At 45.3% G+C, this 19,747-nt stretch overlaps 1 protein-coding gene across 1 annotated transcript in view; it reads right to left on the bottom strand.

Moving 5' to 3' along the window:
- Positions 1-4,430, bottom strand: part of HHAT (hedgehog acyltransferase) — a 324,958-nt gene extending 320,528 nt beyond the window's left edge. The window contains exons 1-2 of the mRNA XM_019429308.2: positions 4,318-4,430; positions 3,198-3,271 (exon numbers count right to left, since the gene is read on the bottom strand). The gene's annotated coding sequence lies outside the window, so the exon portion shown is untranslated. The remainder of the gene's footprint in view (positions 1-3,197; positions 3,272-4,317) is intronic.
- Positions 4,431-19,747: the final 15,317 nt, after the last annotated feature.

Raw genomic sequence — 19,747 nt, 5'->3', positions numbered from 1 at the left:
TATCACCTTAGCTCCTAATTGTTCCCAATACTGCTGCAGCACATTGAAGAAGAAATTATCAATAAAGACAGGGACTGAAATAAAGTTAAGGATACTGTTATATTTTACCCCTCAGTTTCAAATTTGCAATCACGATTTTCCAGAAAAGAAATTATAAAATTAGGGCACATTTTTTCAGATGAAAGAAAAACATTTTTCCTTTGAAACTCATTGACCCAAACTTGGTGCCCCAAAGGGGCAAGTGAATTATTGCTGCTTTATTCTTCATTTGCACTAAAAAATGATCACAAGACATTAAGTGCATCCTGACTTTAGAGTAAGATTACAGAAGAGTTTCCTTTGCTAGGTAAAAAGAATTCATCGCTATTATTACCACTGACAATAAACAAATGTATGAGCCAGGATCTTCAACCTTTAAAACTTATTAATACTAAGGACAGACATAGGCTCATGAGTTTATGCACAAAGTATTTGTCTTTGTCCTAAGGAATAAACTTAGAAGAAAAGAAGCACACCTGGAGCATTAAATAAAATCTTGCCTAACTCTTGATTTGTATTGCTTATTTGGGAATTTTTTCTATGCTGCATTCAAGGATTGATAACAATATTTTATGTTTTTAGCTTTTTATATGTAATAAGAGTAAGTATTGTTCCACCACACTTACGATTCTGTTGTGTGGGGCAGGGGAGGGAGAGAAAGCATGTACTTCATTGTTGTGCAAAAAGTATTTCTTACTGGGAGGTGTGATTTAATGTTTTTTTTAATGTTTATTTATTTTTGAGAGAGGGAGACAGAGCACAAGCTGGGAAAGACTGAGAAAGAGCAGAGAGAGGGATACACAGAATCAAAAGCAGGCTCCAGGCTCTGAGCTGTCAGCACGGAGCCTGATACGGGGCTTGAACTCATGAACCGCGAGATCATGACCTGAGCCAAAGTCAGACGCTTAACAAACTGAACCACCCAGGCACCACTCAGAGGTGTGATTTAAAAGAAGGTTGAGGGGCTCCAGGGTGGCTCAGTCGCTTAAGCATCTGACTCTTGACTTCAGCTTAGGTCACGATCTCACAGTTTGTGAGTTCAAGCCCTGCAATGGGCTCTACACTGACAATGAAGGGCCTGCTGGAATTCTCTCTCTCCTCTCTCTGCTCCTCTCTTTCTCTCTCTCTCTTTCTCTCAAAATAAATAAATAAACTTAAAAAATAATAATAATAATAAAATAAAAGAAGGTTGAAAAGCACCAATGTCTGCCCTCCCCTGAAACCAGCCCCTCTAGAATATAAACTCCAGAAGGGCGAGAGTTTGATCTGTCCTGTTCACCACTAGTAGCATGTAGTATAGTGCTTAGTATATATTTAATAAATATGTGCTTGCTGGATACACAAACTAACCAAATTGGGAAAAATAATAGTTTGTAATTGCCTTTTGTTTGCATTACCCAAGCATCTTTCTTCCTTTTACAGATATGTGTTTTAGAAAAAAAAAAAAAAAAAGGAGAAATTACTACAGTCATTTCTGTTAAGGGTCTGCAGGCTGCCAAGAACTAGGAAGGACTCCCAGTCCCTTCTAGTTTGGGAAAAGATTGTGGATGACCTTGAGTTTTAGGGCTCAGGGAGCCCTGGATGGGAAATGACTGAGAGCTGCAGAAGGGATCACGTGCAGGTCTAACACAGTTGACAATAAAACCATTACTTTTCAAACTGAGTAGAAAGCAGCCATGCTTTGACGAGGCAGTTGAGCCCTTTTAGAGCTGAAAGATACAGTCTAGTCCCCCTCCCTCATTTCATAGATGAAGCACAAAGAAAGAAACAGACATGAGAAATGGTCTTCAGGTGTGCAGGGAAGGGACAGATTCATTTTTGTTTCCTTTTTATAAAATGGGGATAATATTTGTGCCATATCATAGATATACTATAATGATTAACTGAAATAATAAATGCAAGAGACCAAGCACAGTACCTGACCCATAATATACACTGAGTCATTATTAGCTATGATTATCACTATTACCAAAAGAACATATAATGCTTGGAAATGTTCAGTGAGGTTTTATTTCCTTGTGCTTCCTTACACTATTTCCTCTACCACTCTGTCATATTCTATACACATTGTTCTCAGACTGAGAGTGGAAAAGCTGAAAATAAAAAGTCTGTTGAATGTCTGAATGGATTTATTTTAAACTCATAGTAGAGACAACATCTTGAAAGACAGGACTTTCTTTTATTCTGAAAGCTGTGCATTTTGAGAAAGAACAAAAATGTGTGTGGAACTGTTTCCTGAGTTTTGGTTTGGGACCCCGCGCCCACCCCATGAGCCAAACCCCAGGGGAAGGGAACAATAGAAACCTACTATTAGGGCAGTGTTTTTCAAATTGTGGGTTGAGACTTACTCTTGGATCATAAAATGCATTTATTTGTTGGGTTAAAACCAGCATTAAAAGAAAAGAAATGGAATGGAATAGAAAATACCAGAGAATACTGCAAGGAGTAATGCTAAGTATTATTTCATGAAGCTGTTGTTTCATTTGTGTTGTGTGCATGTACTTAGCCATGATGTAAACTGTGTTCCCTATTGTAGTCACAGTCAATGAAATTTGTATATCACCAGGGATGTTATAGCAGAGGGCACGTGTGTCACTCCTCTCAGAATGTCCCAGGGAGAACAACAGCTCCTCAGAGAATTGCCATGTCCAGAATACTGTTGAAGAGCAAAGTAGTCATGGTCTAAGGTGGCTGCCAGAGCCCCAGGCACCTTGGCAAAGTGGGGGAAGGTCTAGAAGGTTACTGTGGCCGCCAAGAAGGATGGATAAGAAGTCCTGAGCCAGCCAAATAGAACTGAAAAGGGGCGCCTGGGTGGCTCAGTCGGTTAAGCGACCAACTTCGGCTCAGGTCATGATCTCTCAGTTCACCGGTCCCAGCTCTGTGTCAGGCTCTGTCCTGACAGCTCACAGCCTGGAGCCTGCTGCAGATTCTATGTCTCCCTCTCTCTCTGCCCCTCCCCCGCTCGCGTGCTCTGTCTCTCAAAAAATGAATAAAGGTTCAAGAAAAATGTTAAATATAAAAGACATAGCACTATACAATTATGTAGAAAACACACCTGCCCAGAGAACTAGAAAACAAAGCTTATTTTTGAATCCTAATACCCTGGGTTAGTGCCTGTAAACGGATCGAAAAAATCAAACAGAAGCAGCTGAGTTTACCTTGAATTAGGAAAGACTACATTTTCTGCTGCCAAGCCGGCACTGGAGGTTGAGATGCCGGTCTGAGGTCAGTTCTAGGAAAATAAAGTTACATCTTTGAATACCAGGGGCTGTGACTGTATAAAACATCAAACCTGACACGCTATTATTAATGAGGCCTTCAGTTTTGGCAATGAGAAGGTCCCGAGCAATCTCTAAAAGAGCAGTTTCCGTGGAATGGTTAGGACGCAAGCCAGATGGGAATGTGGGGTAAGGACAGAGTGGTCAGCCTAAACTGCTCTTTGGAGACACTGTTCAAGTGGAGAAACCTAAGTTAAGGTTTCTCCAGGCAGAATTTGCAGGCACATGAGAAAGGCTCACGCAGAGCTATCTTGGGTAAAGGGAGGAACTAGGGCTAAAGGTAATTTCCAATATGGTACACATTGGATACATTTTGTTTTCAGGTGAACACATAAAATTAGCAAAGGAAAGGTGATGTCACGCAATGGTACCACACATTTCGGCACCTGCAAGATGGAGTGTATAAAATTGGGAGAGGTGTCAGTAATGGTGTGTGTCTGACCACAGCTGATCTCCCAGTGCCATCTCCTTCTTGGGGCCCAGAACTCAGAGATCTATAAATATGGGGGACCCTGTGGGATGGTTCCAGGGTGCCTCCTCCTAGGAGCCTCATTCCATGGTATGGCCCAAACCCCTCGTCACTGAAACCCCATTGCCCAGGGGCTGCTGAGTTTTGCAGACCTTGTTCTCTGGTCACCATTTTGCCGTTCCTTTTCTGTGTCCTCTACCCGTTTCTCTGCCCAAGGGGCAATTCTGTCAAGGACTCCAATGGAGAGTTCAAACTGAGGCGAGGAATCTCTGCTAAACAAGTCTCTCAAAGGCTGACCTTTCTCAGGAGACAAGGGCTGTGTGTCTGACCCTGGCACTCATCCACTCTCCCCACCCCCACCCTCTAGTCCAAGGCGGCTCTGAGGAGGCAGCCATGACATCACTTCCTTCCTCTGGATCAGGGCCGCCAGGCCTCACACGGGCAGCCTTCGGCCACCGAGCCCAGCGGAAGTGGAGCAGCGACAGAGCTGGGCACGCCCTCGTGCCCACCCTCCTTTCTCGCCTGGCTCACCTTCCAGGGCGGGTCGCAGGCGTCTTGAAGAAGTGGGCCGTCTTCAGAGTAGCCGGTGCCTGCAGTTTCCCTTCAGAAGCTACGGGGGCCTGCAGTGACGAAGAGACTCCACTAGGTGGCCGCACAAGACCTTGTTTGTTTGGTGTAGGTGCGGAGGAGCTGGTGGCAAGAGACACTCTTGCCAGCCAGCCACTTCTCACTGCGCGTGTGTGTGTGTGTGTGTGTGTGTGTGTGTGTGTGTGCGTGTTTACGGGGTGCTCACTGGGCAGAACAGAGAGGCAAAAACAGAAGTTTAAGAAAAGCCAGTATCAAAACACCTAAATTTACAAAACAGTTAAGTAATGGGTTATTCACGCCTATTAATTAGAAGGAGCTCAGTTAATAAGGAGCAGAATTCCCTTAATACCTTTAATCATTTTTAGATCATCAGTTGTTTGGCAGAGAAAGTGTTAGCCTACTAACATTACTGCCTACTGAGAATGAACCAAGAGTGAGGATGTTGCGTGAGACCTGCACACCTCTAAGAGTCTGATTTGTACATTCCTTTTCATTCATAATCAGAAATTTAATGAGTGTCTACTATGTGCTACAGGATGACTAGGCTCTGAGGACACAGCTGTGAACAAGACTGACAAGACCCCAGTATTCTCACAGTTTAACTTACATTTTGGAAAAATGCATACATGTAATCAAGATTGCGTACGTTTTCTCCAGTTCTGTTATTCTATGATTCCATGACCGTACTTTTCCCTTGCCTGGCCCTCACATGTAGAAGTATGGGCTAATAAGACACAGTTAACCCACCAAAATTAGATGCACACATGTTTCCTGGAGGAAGGTTGCGATATAATTTCCAGTACTTGGTCATTATACCATCAGGGGTTCCATGAAGAAACAATGCCGTGGAATTTCCAAGCCTCTCCTCTTTATCCATCACCCACATTTTAAATGATCTGCCAGAGCCAAGACGTACCATATGAGATGTGGACCATTCCTGGGGCAGAAAGAGCAGTGTGCGTGCTCAAGAACAAAGACTTAAGTACTCAATTGGAAAATAAGCAAGAATACTAAGAAGTCTGTGGAATAACTCAGAATACAAAGGTGTGGCATTTTTAAGCACTGCCAAATGTATTTCTCTAGCCAAGTCAAACATGATACAATGGAAGCTAGCTTCCAGACTCCCTACATGAGAAAGTACAAATCTTAGATTCAGTGTGGAAATCCCCCATGGATCAGGGAGTTGTCTGGCTTGATCTACAAGAGGTCGGGATATGTTTTGCATGCATGTGTGCATGCATGCATGTGTGTGCACAAGCACAGATGAGAGCTAGAGGAAAGACTATTCATGTGGAATCACGGAACAACAGAACCAGAAGAGCTCATTTAATCCATCATTTTAGGGTTGTAGAAATTGGGCCTACAAAAGGGAGGACTGTGCTTGAGACCACAGACATGAGACTATAACCCAGTATCTTGTCTCCCAGTTCTCAACTTGTCTATTTTCTCTGTTCTACAAGTGTTATAGAGGTGTGAGTTGCCTTTCATATTTGAATTTATTTGATTTTCCTTGACACTCTGTATTGGTTAAATGGTGGTCTCCCTCCTCTCCAAAGGATATGTCTACCTGGAACCTGTGAATGTGACCTTCTTTGGAAAAAGGGTCTTTGCAGATATAGTTAAGGATCTTGAGATGAAATTTTCCTTAATTAGGGTGGTCCTTGAATCTAATGGCAAGTGTCTTTACAGCTGTTTTAGGACAGAAGACATATAGAAAACAAAGTGATATGAAGACAAAAGCAGAGATTGGGTGATGCCTCGACAAGCCAAAGAATGCCGAGGATTGCCAGCAGTCACCAGAAGCTAGGAGAGAGGCATGGAAAGGATTTTCTTGTGGAACGTCCAAAAGAAACCAACTTTGCTAACACTTTGATTTTGGACTTCTGACCTCCAGACTTACAAGAGAATAAATTTCTATTGTTTGGAGCAGTTTGTTACAGCAGCTGTAGGAAACTAATCCATGTGTATCTCTCAGTTCCCCCTCATTACCTTTTCTTATCTCTTCCTTACCTTGGAAATGAGTTCTTTTAGCACAAGAACACATCCCAGTTATGAGAGGCCATTGCTGTTGGCAGAAGAAAGATTGCTTAGGGATGGTGCTCTTGGAAGAATCTGAAAATGTCAGACACAGAGGAGCCACTAACAAAAACCAGCCCCAGAAACCCTCACTTCCAACGTGATGGTATTAGGAATTGGGGCCTTTGGAAGGTTTTTAAGTTTAGATGAGGTCAAAAGTATAGGGTCCATGATGGGGGTGGTGTCTTTCTGAGAAGAGGAAGAGAACAGAGTTTACACTCACTATCTGTCTTGTGAGGACACAGCAAGAAGGCAGCTATCTGTATGCCAGAAAAGGAGCTCTCACCAGGACCCAATTATGCTAGCACTCTGGTTTTGGACTTCCTAGCCTCCAGAACTGTGCAAAATAAATCCCTGCTGTTTAAGCCACGCCATCCGTGGTGTTTTATTAGAGCAGCCTGAGCTGACTGAGATAGATAGACACAGAGATGCTTCAGCCCTCGTGTACAAATACCCATAAGGTCCAGAAACATAAAAGTCAGTGTTCACAGTTGAGTGGCTGGAGAAACAGCAGAGCATCCCATACAGTCTGATGAGCAGAATGAGGAAAGGAAGGAACTTTGATCCTTTGAGAAAATGGCTCAGATCAACCATGAGCATGGAAATGCTAGAGAGAAACAGCAGCCAGTGGTGGTGACCCTGAGGGATTAGGGAGGAGGGATATGAGCTTCCCAGGGGTCCTAGGCAAGCAGCCTCACATTCCACAGAGACACAGACAGACACACAGCCAGGTCCTTGGCATCTGTCCCTATCCTGCCCCTGATTTTCTCACTTGGGATCAGGAGCAGGTCATTTCTTTTCTAGCTCTATGAGGTCTGATCCCAAGTGATGTGGTCACTTAAAACCAGAGTCATGCATTGAAGAGAACGTTCAGGGTCATTCAAAATTTCCTCCCACCCTAGGAAACTGACACTGAAGTCCTTCTAGTCTAATAGGGCTTGCTGCCTTTAGGTTTGCAACGCTCTCTTGCTGCTTTCTTTGGAAAGTGCTTTTATCCCAAGGAAATCTTGCCCCTGGGCTCTAGGATCGGCCAGTACATACTGATAGAGGCAGGATCTCCTGGGGAAACATGTGGGCTAAGTGGTTTCTGTTACTATCTGTCTATGGTCAATCCCCTGGAAATCCCAGGGGCCATGCACTAGGAAGAATAGGGCAGAAACCTGCAACTGGGTAGCACAGGAAAGGCTCAAAGACCTGTGGTACTTATAACCCAGGTTTGTTGCTTCTTATCCACTCACACAAGTCAGCCTCTAGACCTTAGGTGTGAGGGCTAAGTAGGAGACTCTCATTAACTGAAATTAGTCTATGTATCTGGTCTGGGTGTTCACATGAAGACCAAGGCTAGGCTAGACCAGGCAAGGATGCCATGGCCTGACAGTTACCTGTTCCTGACAGTTAGTATATGTGGTAATATCTCAGTTCAGGGGCTCCTGGGTAGCTCAGTTGGTTGAGCATCCTACTTTGGCTCCAGTCAGGTTCACGGTTTGAGGTCCATGTCAGTGTCTGCATTGAAAGCTTGAAGCCTGGAGCCTGCTTCAGATTCTGTGTCTCCCTCTCTCTCTGCCCCTCCCCTGCTTGTTCTCTCTCTCTCTCTCTCTCTGTCTTTCTCAAAAATAAATAAATAAACATTAAAAAATATGTGTCTCAGTTCAATTTGTATCATACATAGTCTCAGAGAGACAGGGAAGATCATGGCATTGGCCACGTACAAGTCACCAGAAGAGATCCCTTAGAGTTGGATTGAATCACACAGACATCAAGGAAAATCACAGATATGTGCCACTTTGAGAAACCCAGAATAGGAACTTCTATATAACAGATATACTAGGAAAACAACGATTTTTCACTTTTTTCCCCTAGGGGTGGGATTTGGGGTGGGTAATGACTTTTTGGGGAAGGGTGGGGAGGGTTATACCTCAAGTGAACTTAAAATAGAAGTGGAATGTAAATAATATTAAAGGCCAAATCTATTGCATAATGCCTTCTAGCTTATTTTTCCTTTTCATGTGGTTGTTGGCAAATATCTGGAATGGGAAACAGGATCATCCTTTTGGGAGGCTTTCTCTTTGTGTTTCTCAGTGTTGCAGAAATAAACACACAACTTTAATTTGTTCCCCAAAGAAAGGGATAATAAAAAACAACCACTCAAAACTAGTCAGAATTGCTAGAAGAGCCGGGAAATAGCTTTTGTGGTTGGTTAGTTTGTTTGGTTTTCTTTGTAGCTTTCCGGGAAGTATAATGAAGACAGTAGCTACGCTTTGGGTAGCACATTCATTGCAAGGGCCACAGGACTGATGCATTTGCTGAAGCTATCTCTCCGACTGAGCTCCTGGTACCCCCCCCCCCCCCCCCGCCGCCTTTGGGCTGGGCTCAGAGCTCTTGCTTGAAAAAGTCAATGGTGTCATTCTAAGAAAAGCAGGGCAGCTGCTATGAAACTTGGTTAGAAGTAACATAGTCTAATGAATGCCACCTTGAGCCCAAACTGAGGTTCGTACATGTCAGAGAAGGTACCTAAATGACTAGGTGGCATTTGCAGTCAATTTGCAGGTTTGGAGGATGCGGCTGAAAGAGGAGGAAATTTCATGACCACTGGTGGGGGGAAAATTAAAGGCCAGCATGAGATTTATTCCCTACGTGGCATTTTAGCCTGGTGTTTGAGCCTTATAGAAAAGGTTCTGAGCCAGAGCTATAGGATTGGTCTTCAGGAAGGACTCTCTGTGAGGACTGAAGTTACGGTAGCACTCTTATGTCCCTGTGTGGACAGGGGACACTGGATAGAGCTGGAGTCACAGAAGAGGGGATGAACCTGGGGGAAATTTTTTTTAATGTTTTTTATTTTTATTTTTGACAGAGCAAGAGACAGAGCATGAGCAGGGAAGGGGCAGAGAGAGAGGGAGATAGAATCCAGAACAGGCTCCAGGCTCTGAGCTGTCAGCACAGAGCCCGACGTGGGGCTTGAACCCACAAACTGTGAGATCATGACCTGACTGCAAGTTGGATGCTTAACCAACTGAGCCAGCCAGGCACCCCCAGTCTGTAGTTTTCAACTGTGCTCTGTAGTAGCCTAAGTTCTGAGATTGGGGGAGTAGCTCACTGCAGGTTCTGGCCTCCAACCACCAACTCAACCAACAGCAGTCACTACCTCATCTATTTTCCCTATGGTAAGAAAGTTTTGTAACTTAACAGAAGGTCTTTATAGTTTAATAGAAACGTCTTGGACTGCCCTGCTTTAGGGTTCTCTTGACTAAGCTTCTTATGACTTGTACATAATAGATTTTCAACGGATTCTATATTTATTTGTATGAACAATCTAGCCAAAAGAGGACTGGAAGTGATAATAACTTTTTATTAATGGATGAGACCAGAGTAAATGATTTGTTTCTAAAATATATTGAAAAGAACAAAGCAATTAAAATATCAAGTGTTGGGAATACTGTTTTATTTCTTTCGCACACACCAGAAATGAACGAGCACAAATCTTAATGTGAGACATTTATATTGATTCTTATCATTGGAAATAAGCAAGATAGTGAAAAATCATGAATACATTTGTTACTAACTATATTTCAAAGTTATGGCTGGTTGTGTGGGTCTGTTAAACAGTTGTTGGCTAATTTTCCATAGCAAAAAAGAATAATGACCACCTCATAAATTGTGTTTCTGTATGCATTTTGATTAACAGAGATTATTATTGATTTAAAAAGGGGAGTCTGAAAGGATTAAACTCCATTAATAAATAAATACTGTCTGAATGTTAACAGTTTTAAATGTCACTAGCCTAACACTTCATAATACACAGATCTAACAAGTATTTTCCTCCGGGCAGAAGGTCTCCATGAAAATAGCTTTGAATATAGCAGTACATTGAAGCACAACTAACGACTTGGCTGATTGTTTTTCTCTATGGTGAGTTGATGGGCCATTTGCAAGAACTTACCCATTTGTGTAACTATGTCTGACCAGATGGACCTGCTCCAGGGCAGAGCATTCTTTTGAGGGCCAGTCAAAGCTAGCTAGATCAACAGATTTGAAAATGGCCTACTCGTAAATCTATCAAATCACCTCTGGCTTGAGCTAAGGTTCTGAGCAAATAAAACCATGTGATCTTCTAGAATATTCTCAGGAACTTTACTTGGAAGCCTTTGAAAGGTAGATAAAGTTCTCTGAAAGTCTCCTCGGCTTGATTAGATTTCCTCATTTTGTTTAGAACAGGTCAGAGCTATGAGGAACTATTCTAAAAAGGGGATTAGCATTACCTAGAATTCCAGATCAAAGATAGTTGCATCACAACCTAGGGGTACCGCAGGTAACTTGAATCAGAATATATGGACCAGATGCAGCCTTCCCCGTGCAGCAATAGACCAGTCCGAGACATGTGGCACAACCACCGTCTGTTTCCAAGCGGGCAAAGTGATCCAGCAGGGTCTGATCAAAAGGGGCCAAATGGGAATCCAGTTTCATGAGTTCTTGGCAGCAGCAATGCTCACTGTTAGGGGTACACTGAAATGCTAACAGGAACCAGCCCGCTCCATGTGAGGCGTGAGACTGGGACTAAGCCCAAGTCCTGAGAAACTGAACTGGCAGCGATGGGCTAGGCGGCTGGAACACAGGCTAGGCCTACCTCAATGCCAAAGACCGGGGCAGAAGGGACCACGCAGACAGCCGGGCTAATCATGTGCTTCTATTTTTTGTATTTTACAGCCAACTCCAAGGCTGTGCTCCCAGTGCTCCAACCACAGGCAAAAGGCAGCAGCAGAAGGTCTTTACATCCCTGTCTTAACAGGGAAAAAAAATGCAACCTCCAGGCAAGGCTCCCTTGGGCTGTAGCCAGTCCGGGGTGGGGAGGGGGGGGTGGGCAGGGGGGACAGGGCTGGGGATGAGTGCAAAATGTAGTGCCCAGCATCAGGCTGAGGAAGTCCTGAGTTTGAAGTAGCCAAACGGGCAGAACAAGTCACAGGTTAGGTGTGCTTCTTGGTAGACTCCCACCAAATTCTGCATCTGTGTCTTGAAAATGTGCTTTTACTGAGAAACAAAGAGCACCTTTTCTCTGGCCGAATGCACGCAGGTGAATTTTGCATTCCGCATAGCTAAACAACAAATCCTTGGAAGAATTTCTGAATCCTTTGGAGAAGTATGAGGAGGTAGTGTGAGTTTTCCCATGATCCTCCATAAACCGACCATATCTTTGCTTTTCTGCATTTTCCCAGAGGCTGGGAACCAGGCCCAAAAAATGTTGTCAGGAAGGGGTTTTCCAATGTAAAACAAACTCAGGCTCACGTTCAGATGATACAAAATGTAAATGTGCAAAATCGCATCACGGTCTTGCTCCTGTTTTTTTATCAGTCCAGAAAGCAAATAGCCAGAAGCCGCTCCAAGTCATGACTTCAAAAGCGAGTATCTTTTGCTATCTGGAACCAGCTTCCACCATGCCACATAACCCCCTGGAAGATTAGCCAACATCGCTTTCAACTTACCACTTGCAGCTGCTTGGAACCCCACATCGATTCTCTGCAGAGTCGCAGCGCCTAACTGGACAGTGAACACATGAATCTCTGCCAGCGCTGGCATCTACGGCACCATGATTTGCAAACATGTTGAATTGCTATTTTATTCAATAAATGGGACGTACAATAGAAAATAGGTTTGGAAGTTACATCAAACTTGTTTATCCTGCTACAGTGGGCTGGGTAAAGCTATCGGGCTTTAGTTACGAAGGAATCTCTGTCAGGAATGAGTAGGTGGAGTTCTGCCATTCTTTCCTAGCCTAATATTAAGCCCTCAGTGTATACCCAGGCCACACCTCCCCACCCCCACCTCAAGACCTCTTCTCCCAGCACTAACTCTATAGTTTAGGTTAACCAATACTAATTATGCCCTTGTTTCCAAGTCTCAGTGTTATTTGTTTACTTTTTTAACGTTTACTTATTTTTTTGAGAGAGAGAGAGACAGAGCGAGAGGGGTAGAGGCAGAGAGAGAGGGAGACACAGCATACGAAGCAGGCTCCAGGCCCTGAGCTGTCAGCGCAGAGCCTGACGCCGGGCTCAAACCCACAGACCGTGAGATCATGACCTGAGCTGAAGTTGGACGCTTAACTGACTGAGCCACCTAGACACCCCTCCAAGTCTCAGTGTTATTAATTGATGCCACTTTTCTATACAAGTTCTAAATATATATATATATATATGATTTTTATGTATTAATAAGGCAATATTCAGTGCAAAATATATAATATACATGTGCATGTTTGTACATATGTATGTGTATATACATATTTTATATACATGTAATGTATTGTATATACATGTACATGTGTGTGTGCACATGTGTGTGTTTATATATGTATGTATACATGTAAGTTTCCTTACATATATGTATATGTTATATATGTATGTATACATGTCAGGGCTGTGCCTTCTCCATCAGCTGGGAGCTCTCCAAGGGCAGATGTTTCCTCCCTCAGTAACAGTTTCCTGGGATGATGCTCTGCCTGTGCCATCAATCAAAAGGCATTCTCTGTCCCAGGACTGGGAACTCCCTGACCATTGTCAGAGAGGACTTAGGAGAGAAGAGACAGTACCTTCTGGATGTGCCCAAATGAAGAGGGGGCAGTGAGCACACAGCAGAGCACACAAGGGGAGGAAGAAACTCAAAGATTTGCCCACATAATAGCTACACTTACTTTGCCAGCTTTTTCTGTCTGAGTGATTGGGTGTGGTCATTATAAGAAGGTGACTATTCCCTCAAGTAAATAGGGTATGCTATTTGGTGGAAAGGAAATTGTAAGAGAAAGTGTCTCATTTCTGCAGTTTGAAAGCAGGTAATCTCTGTAGTCTGGGTGTCTATTTACACTGCTTTTCAGCAATAAAGAGTAACATTACCTTAATAACCCGCTCATCTGAGGCACGGAGGATACTTAAGGCATCAGAGAAAGCAGCATTTACTCTGATGAGCCACTTTCCCCAAACAGCATAAGATCGACATCATTCGCCCAGGAGATTTTTTTTTTTAATTTCTAAAAATATTTCCTGGTTATGACATGTGATTTAAAGCACAGGTACCCTGGGCTTACTTTCTGTGATGGCTAATGACACATGATTCCCACCCCTGTCAGAGAGGAGGAAAGGGGAAAATAGATGGTAGCACTAGACTTTGAAAGAAGAAAGTTTTACAAGTTAAAAAAAAACCCAACTAAGTAATTACGAGGCAGAAAATGGCTTCGTAATTTGATCTTGATGCTTCCAGAAACACCTCTGGGAGAGAGTGCTCAGTCAATGGGAGAATATCAGTTCTGCTCCCCAGACACGGAAGGGCAGGAAAGTTGCTTTTCTTGCCTTTTTCTCTTCAAAGAGACCTGTGGACATTCTGACCTCAGCACTGCTCTCTTTCAGGCAACAGGAGCATTTATTTCAAAATGGCCTTTTTTTGACACCTGTTCAAAAACTGCCTGATGACAAGCCACACCCACTCCCACAGGGCATTGTTCTTGGTTCCAGCCAGCTTGGAAGCCTGGTCTCAACTTGCACTTTTAAAAGGATCTGAGGACAGATTCAGGGGAAGTTTTTTTTTTGTTTTTTTTGTTTTTTTTTTTCCATAGATACGGCTGGAGGCATAAAGTTTTGTGGGTTTTCTTTTCTTTTCTTTTCTTTTTGTCATCAACAACTAGTACTTACAATGCAAACAGATGCCTTTTCTTTGACAAAAAAAGCTCTTCTGGGCATATGGCAGTGGGGACTGGGGGTATGCACACACAGTGAACTCATTGATTCAGACACCACAAATCAAAATCTGATCATTTTGGCCTTTGGAAAAAGGGTTAGGCCCTTTTCCTGTCTTTAAAACAATTTACTTAAAAAGGTAATTGAAAGGGTAGGCAAAATCAGAGAAGGCACGCTCAATCTCTTTAGCATGCTTCTAGGGATTGTAGCATATTGCTAGGATAGAAATACATGTTGTTCAGTACAAAACAGTTTTACGTGTTCGTTAACCGAGATCCATAGAACCGTAAAACCGCCTCTGGGAAACCCTATGAAGTTGACACAAGTATGATCATGAAACTAAAAAACGCTTGAAATGGACTCAACAGTCTTTAAAATGATTTTGTAATGCAGGTCGCAGTGAGGTGGGAAGGTATAGGCTGTGGTTTCAGGATTTCTGGGTTCAAATCCTGGCTTACTTACTAAGAAACGTTAGGTAACTGCTCAGAGGCTGAGCTGCCTCATCCTTTGTAAGAAATTTCTCATTCACAAAGTGTAAATGGGATATCGGTTGCCAAAGTGCTTTGTAAACTGTAAAGTGCTACGCAAATGTACTTTGTTCTGAGAACCCTGTTGTTAGATGATAACATCTTTGAATGCTTATTTTTTTGAGAGAGAGAGAGTGTTTGCATGTACACACACATGGGAATACGGGAAGGGCAGCGTGAGAGAGTGAGAGAAAGAATCCCAAGGGAGATCCATACTGTCAATACAGAGCGTGATGCCAGGCTTGATCTCATGAACTGTGAGATCATGACCTGAACCAAAATTGAGAGTTGGACGCTCAACTGACTGAGCCACCCAGGCGCCCCAGATTATAACATCTTTGAATCTGAATTTCTTCAAGTAGATCCCAGGAATCTATATGTTTAAACATGATTAAAAGTATTGTGCCATTAGGCTTAGGAATCAGCTCGGTGTGTCCCTAAACCAGCAGCAACTACACCACCTTGGAACTTATTAGAAATGCAAGTTCTCAGCCACCCCAGCCTAGGATCAGAAACTCTAAAGGTAAAGTTCTGCATCCAGGGTTTTAAGGAGCCCTTCAGGTGATTCTAAGCCAAGTAAAAAACTGGGAACCACTGGTCTAGGGCATTACTGCTCAAGCTTGAGTGCTCATACAGCTGACCTGAAGGTCTTGTTAAAATGTCTGGGATGATTGTGGGGAGGCTGAAAGGGTAGCAAAGACCTGGAAAACACTAGTCCCCTTTGGCAGAAGGAGTTTCCACCCTGCAAGGCCACCTCAGGCCAACGCCTGACAAGATTACAGAGAGAATTTCTCTTCTGGCACACATCCCCAAGACTGAGGAGTAGGGTAGGAGTTGGGGATCCTTTCTAAGTTGCCTAAGGTCACTGTGCCTGGTGGAGAATGAGGCAGTATGGATTGGGTGGGCGAGAGGATGCTGTGGCCCTGTATGGGCTGCCCCTTTATGTGGCTGGAAAAAGGGTAACAACATCCCCTAAACACTGCTCAGATTCCCATATTACAGAGATGGCTTTCTGTCGGCCTGGAGGTGGGGGTGTGAGGTCATCTCAGAATATTAATTCTGGAAGAAGAATCTGACTCCGTGTCTTCTCTAGAATCATTTTACCAAGATGAGTTTTTGATAGAGGAGGAAGAGAAGAGCTGGATCAGAATTCCCGCAAGATAATTCTTGAAACTCGACAACCCAAACACCTCCTCCTGATTACTGTCTCCCCAGTGAGTGCCTGCCTCTGGGGACAACGTGGCCAGAGAAGACTTTGATTTCAGACTCACAGGGATATTTCCAGTGATGGAAAAAATAGATACTGTATTCAAACGAGGAAAAGCATTTGACAGAGCCTCTGTACCTCCGTCCCCGGCTCCCCGGGTCCCTGCACCAGCCTCACCGACACAGCCCTTGTCAGAGAATGGGGTGCTGAAAGGAGGTTCTTCTTGGTGGGGAGAAGCATCTTTCTGGGGTTTAATGAGATCATTTATTGTCTCTTTGCTCTGACGAAGATTGTAAATGTGACGGGTGAAATATAAAGAATAATTAGTCCCAGAGGTGAATCCATCCCCTACAATATGTCTTTTCTCCCTCTCAGCCTGTTGAAAAGTTTACTGCTTCCAGATGCGCCTGATTTCAACAGTTAAGAGGAGCCGGTTCCTTTTGAGCTGCAAACTTGTCAGGGAAAAGCTTGTTCCTGAGAAAAGGCTTAAGCTACAGCAGTGACTCCTGAAGAAACCTCTGATGTAGGAAGGAAATATGGCCCTAGTGAGGCATTGCTGGCCTCCCCGGGGGCCTTGACCCCTATGAGGAGGTGGAGGAAGGCCTAGGTCAGCCCCCATTACAGTAGCAACTTCTCACTAATTAGCTGTTAAGGAATCCGGCAGCTTCTGAAGGAGACATTTGTGAGGAATGCTTTCCTCAGATCCTGCCAGTGTGCCAGCAAAGCCAGCAAGCCCCAGCCCAGCCGGGAACTTCCTGCTTCCACAGACCTCGGGATGGGCCTCAGCCACCGTCTGAGGGGCCGCTGGAGCCCACACATCAGTCTTTGATAAACACCAGCCACTCCCACTTTAGAAACATAAGCTCTTTAGTCCCTGCCAGTTGCCTGGTAGCTTGAAGAGAATCCTAAGAGCTATGAACCCCCAAGGACTGTATGATCCAGCCTTGTGACTTCAGGCACGAGAAAAACTGTTAAGAGCTGCTTTGTTGCTCACGTCCACTCTCTTCCTGAGGCCCTTTAAGCTGAACGGTGTCCCCGAGGGGCCCTGCTGGGCAATGGGGAGTGGAGGGGCGTGGGTGGAAAGGGGGAGAGGAGGGCACAGCCAGATATTCCAGATGTGGGCCTCGAGAGGCTGGGGCAATGAGGGAGTCTGGCTGAGGAGGCCCAGAGCCTAAGATCTCCCGTGGCAGGAGGAAATGGTGTCCCCAAGTATAGATGCCTGTCTGTGAAGAGGGGCTGGGGAGATGGGGCTCCAGGGGGTAGGTGGACTTCATTCTGCTTGCTTGAGTATAAGCAGAGGAAGTGGAAAGAAGGGGTGGTGGTGCCATCTAGCACACCTAACGTAGAGGAAGCACTGCCTGACAGATCCTGCAGAAAACATGTAGCACTGCAGTGCCCATGGGGCAAAGAGTGGATGGGAGGAGTAGGTCCGGAGTTAATGAAAATCATTCTCCACCCCTACACACTCATTACCCTCTCCTCTCAATAGTCTCTTTGCTAAGGTTCCTCAAATATACTAGGCATGCCCCTATGTCTTAGTCTGGGCTACCCCAAAAGCAGACTCTGAACTGGGGATAGAAATAGGGCCAACTTCATCCATTAGGATTATCCAAAACGGGGGTCACATAATCTTTCCAGGGCTCATGAAAATGTTTTCTTTGAAGAAGAAGAAAAAGAAATGAAATTTCAGATTAAAAATGTTTCAACACAGGCGTGTCTGGGTGGTTCAGTCAGTCAAGTGCCCAACTTCAGCTCATGATTTCACGGTTCATGAGTTCGAACCCTGCATCAGGCTCTCTGCTGTCAGTGCAGAGCCGGCCTCAGATCCTCTGTCCCCCATCTCTCTCTGCCCCTCCCCGCCTCTCAAAAATAAATAAACATTAAAAAAATAAAAATAAAAATGTTTCAATACCTAACACTAGCATATTCATCTTGAGAATAATAGCATCATAAAATACATTGCTTATTTTTTTTGAAGAAAGGGCCCATGGCCACAAAGACACAAGTACCTAGGACCCAGGAAAGTCACAACGCGGCCCTAGGTCTGGCCCTAATGTTACCCTAATGTAACAAATAACAAATGGAGGCTCAGGGAAGTTAAGTTCTCGCTCAGCGCTCCAGCTAATGGGTTGGGGAGTTCGGATTCCTGCCCAGGTCCCTCTGCCACTCAAAGCTCCGGCTCTTCCCCAAGATCTGTAGAAACTGAAAAGACTTGGGTGGGTGCTTCCTTTTGCAGGGGAACATGTGCCTTCTCTCTTGGCTGTTCTCATTTCTCAGAAACAGGACTGGGGAAGGCCCCCAAGCCTCGGGCAGCTCAACATCTGCAAACAGCCGTCACGGTACATGTCTGCAGACTCTTGGAGCTGCTCCTTCAGCTGTGGCCACATGCGTATTTGTGGCTTTCCTCCTTGGCTTCTTTCCCCAGGTTTTCATTCCTTTTATTCTGAGATGGAGCTGAAATTTTTCCAAAAGGGCCTATGGTGGACACCCAGAAGTCAGTAGGGACTCCAAAAGGAAGTTAAGGTCGGGGAAGGGGGCCAAGAAGAGCGGGACCAGCCTAAAGTATACAACACTCAATCCTTTATTGCTCACATGTGGCCTGACCGCTGGTGGACTGGCTCCAGGAAAATCTTAACCCTGGACTAAGCCTCACTCCGGGCTGTCCAGGCCAGGCCTAGATGTCTCCCCCCAAATCCCCCCTGAGCCAGGCTGATATTTTTTTCATATTATAGCTGCAGAAAGCACTGAGCTGGGGCTCAAAAGACCTGGTCCCTCTAGTCCTTAGCCAGGCCACAAACTTGAGCTTTAACCTTGACAAAACCTCTCTGGTTCTCAGTTCCCTCATCTGGGAAATAAAAAGACTGTTGGACCCGATGATCTTCGAGGTTCCAAAAATTAGGCAAACAGAAAACCTGTGCTGCTAAAGCTGCAGAGTCCTGAAAAATACACCCGTTGCTTTTTAAAAAAGCAATCCCCAGAGCCCTGCAGGCCGCCAATGCCGGGGTTTGTGAGTCTTGTGTTGAGGACATTCCGAAGCTGCCCCAGTTCCGGGGACTGGGGGCAGGGGGTCGGAAACGGGCATCCCCTGCAGCGCAGCTGTGGCTCTGGCTCCCGGCAGAAGCAGCGGCATTTCTGGGGAGACCGTGGCAGGGCTGGAGGAGCCTGGCGCCTAGAGTCAGGTGGACCGCCTGGGACACCTGTGCCCGGCCCAGTTCGCAGGCCCGGGCCGGGGGGACCTCTTGGCGTCCCCTTCCCCGCCCACCGCTCCCGCCCGGGCCAGGCCGGCGCTTTCCACCCCACCCCCGGGCCCCGAGCGGCTGCAGCTCGCGGAAGTCGCGCTCTTTCTTTCTTTTCCCCTCGTTAGTGGAGCTGAAATCTGATCGTGGAAAGTCTGGGGCGGGTCTGAGACCCGGCCGGCTTGGGCTCCCAGCGCCCGGGGCGATTCCTGCCGGAGGAACCCAGGCTGGGCCCGCCGCGGGGGCGGGAGGTCGGACACCTCGGGAACAGGCGGCTTTGTCTCTGGGCAAAGTAGGAGAGGGACTTAATTGCAGGGGCGGGGCGGAGGAGGAGACCCGGTTTGCCGAATGACACCTGACAGCTCTGAGAGAGTTCCCCCCCCCCATCCCGCCCCGTCCCCGCCCAACCCCCGCCGCTGGGGGGTGGTCCTGCTAATCCCCTTCGCGAGAGGAAGCTAATTGCTGCAGCCGGAGAAAGCAGGATAAAAGCGAGCATGGACCCACACCCACCAGGCCTGGAGTCATGCTATTTGCTGCTAAATTAATATAATTATATTACCTAATGCAAAAACTACGTTAAGAACTCCGGCCTTTGGCTGCATCTAGGAGCTT

The sequence above is a fragment of the Panthera pardus genome, unplaced genomic scaffold (assembly GCF_024362965.1).
Source record: "Panthera pardus isolate Hobbes unplaced genomic scaffold, ASM2436296v1 HiC_scaffold_21, whole genome shotgun sequence".
Taxonomy (NCBI): domain Eukaryota; kingdom Metazoa; phylum Chordata; class Mammalia; order Carnivora; family Felidae; genus Panthera; species Panthera pardus.
Note: the sequence above shows the minus strand (reverse complement) of the source record. Positions and strands in the feature narration are given on the sequence as shown.